This window comes from Belonocnema kinseyi, chromosome 9 (genome assembly GCF_010883055.1).
Source record: "Belonocnema kinseyi isolate 2016_QV_RU_SX_M_011 chromosome 9, B_treatae_v1, whole genome shotgun sequence".
In the NCBI taxonomy this organism is placed as follows: domain Eukaryota; kingdom Metazoa; phylum Arthropoda; class Insecta; order Hymenoptera; family Cynipidae; genus Belonocnema; species Belonocnema kinseyi.
This window is the reverse complement of record NC_046665.1, coordinates 57,846,118-57,848,993: the sequence shown is the minus strand read 5'-3', so window position 1 is coordinate 57,848,993 and position 2,876 is coordinate 57,846,118.

The following is a 2,876-nucleotide window of genomic DNA, read 5'->3' as shown; positions in this document are numbered from 1 at the left end:
GTTTCTATCAACCTTGTTATTAGAAAAGCCATCTATTTCTGGCTGAAGTTGAATTTTTTAAATTAGAAATTCTCCTATTATAGTTTTTTTCAGAATTGATCTCTTTTGTTAAAATTTTTACTATTTGTGTAAACATTTTACTCTTTTATTGAAAATTTAACTATTTATTGAAAATTCAGGTATTATTTTGATGGAAATTTAACGTCTCTTTGAAATTTATTCAATTTTTTAAAATCTAATGAATTGATCGATAGTCTTTAATCTCCTTTAAATTCAAATCCAGTGACTTTACAGAAAAACGCTGTCTTTAAACTTTGTGTAGCTTAAATGTCACATAGCGGGACAATGTACCTGTGAGTAGTCCCAGAAATAATATTGGTCAAACTACTATCGCTGCATCTCTCTGATGTGTCAACTGTTATTAGTCACGGAAATAATTTTAATGGTACACCTTACCTTTTTTAATGTTTTTTTAATCTGGGACGGCAACTAGCAAAATGAATTATATTAAGGATCAAACAGTATAGCATTAAATACATAAAAGAAAAATTAATTTAAAAATATTTTTGGCGGCAATCTAGGCTCTTTTCTTAAAATATTCTTTTTAAATAACCTGTTAAAAGAAAATTATCGGTAAAAGTAATTTTTTTACTAGTACCGAAAATTTGCTCTACTGATATCGGCACATTCAGCACAATAGGCAGTTTGTTGAATATTTTTACAATACAGCGTTTTTTATTGTGTCAGCACATCTTTTGATAACTTAAAAATTGTGAATTGCTAGGGAGCGATTATTTATGAAAAACATTTTGTTTGTGAAGCTATGAATAAATAGTGGTTCATCATTCGAGACAATTTCACGAAAACAAGAGGTTTTATTTTATTTGCAATTATTTAGTAAGTTTAGTTAACAACAATTCACTTGAATGAGCATCAGCTAGAATGCATATTCAACATTAAGGGCTTGAAAAAGTTTATCTTAATTAAATATCTTTTTTCCCATGCAAAAGATAGTTTAAGGTCTCCCTAAATCGAAATTCGCAAAATTCAAAGAATTACTGCTGAAATATTACTGTTTCGACTAGCGAAAAATGAGCCAATAAATGTGACTAAAAAGTTACTAATTTTAGTAGTTGCTATATTTTCGAATTCAATAGTGAAGAACTAATTGCTTGATTAAAGGAAATAATATAGACACACAATATAGTATTATTAAATTTATTACCATAATAAGAAGGGAACACTGTAGAATTTCAATTTAGACTTTGTCTGGTTCCATTTTTAAACTATTTCTTTCTAATTGATTAAGCAAAGTTAGGAAAAATAAAAAAATGTTGAAGTATTAAAAGAATAATGGATCAATATGGGATCGCTATAAATCAATACATCAATTTTGCATATTTAATACCCTAAGGCGCTACTTTTAAACAAAGCTCTGTTTTCGATTTTCTGCATTTTTATTGTTCTATATTTTCCGTATTTTCTACAGAAAATTGAAATTATTTCGCAAACTTTGTAGATATTATTTCACTTGAATAAGTATCAGCTTAAAATAAATATAGAATTAAGTGCCTAAAGCATCTTATTTTAATTGTATATATTTTTTTATTATACGGAGGATACTTAGAAGTCTCTTCAAATACAAATTTGTAAAGTTTACAATTCATAAAAAATAATCTTTTTTGTATTTGAAACTTTTTATTTCAATATAGTCATAAAGAATATGTTTTGAACTAAAAAGATTCGAAGAATGAAAATATAATTTTTGACTTCTGACTATTATTTTTAAAATTGAAGGATTTGCTGCATCTTTAACGCTTTGTAATACCTTAGGGATTGTGCCTGAAATCGAAACATTTTCTAAATTTAAAAATATTAGTAAAATTTTTGTTCACTAAATGAAAAAATAAGGGTTGATACCTTAGAAAATCATATAAATAATTGTCTGGGAAAGCCTAATATATATTTAATGTATATTACAGTGATCCGAAAATATCAAATTTCTAAAAATTTAAAATGACTAGAACTCAAAAATATCTTATTATGATAAATCGTTTTTTATTATAAAAATAAGAAACTTTATAAATACGAAACATTTCAGAAACTTTAGAAATTTTGATAATTGGAAACATTTGGAACATTTTATAAAATTTAATAATTTAAATTTTTGCATAAATTTATATAATTTCAGAAATTTAAATAATTTTAGGAACTAAAATTTTTTGAACATTTTGAAAACTTAATTTTTTTTAGGAAATTTTATAAAATTGAACATTTTATAAAATTCTGAAATTTTTATAATTTTAGAAATTTTAAAAATTTTACAAATTTTGAACATCTTCTTTATTTGGAAAAATTTTAAAATATACGAAAATTTAGATAATCAAAAAACTTTTGTAATTTTTTGGTCCCACAGTTTTAATGTTGAGGGTATGGATTAACTCAAGTGACTGCTCACAGAGGTATTATCATTCATGTGTTCTAATAATATCATTTTCTGACATTCTTCTTATCAGGATGTCTGACACATAATATTACATTTAAGGACACGGTTGACCAAAGAGGGTCGTACCACTTGAGAAAGCGCCGCTTGCGAGTATGGTGCTAATACCATGTTTCTCGTAAAAATGCTAAAACTGAATCCTCTCTACAGGATTTTAGTTTAGGTAATGATAAGCCTTGAAGGTTAGAAAGTTCTGCTTCTTCTACTGTGTGCATTAGCTGAGCTGTACCATGTGCGTTCGAATAAAGATATTCGATTAATGTCAAATGTCACTTGATAATACCGTTCGTGATATATATATATATATATATATCATATAGCAGTTTTAATTTAAAATTAAAATCTGTTTTGGTTGAAATTTCAACTATTTTTA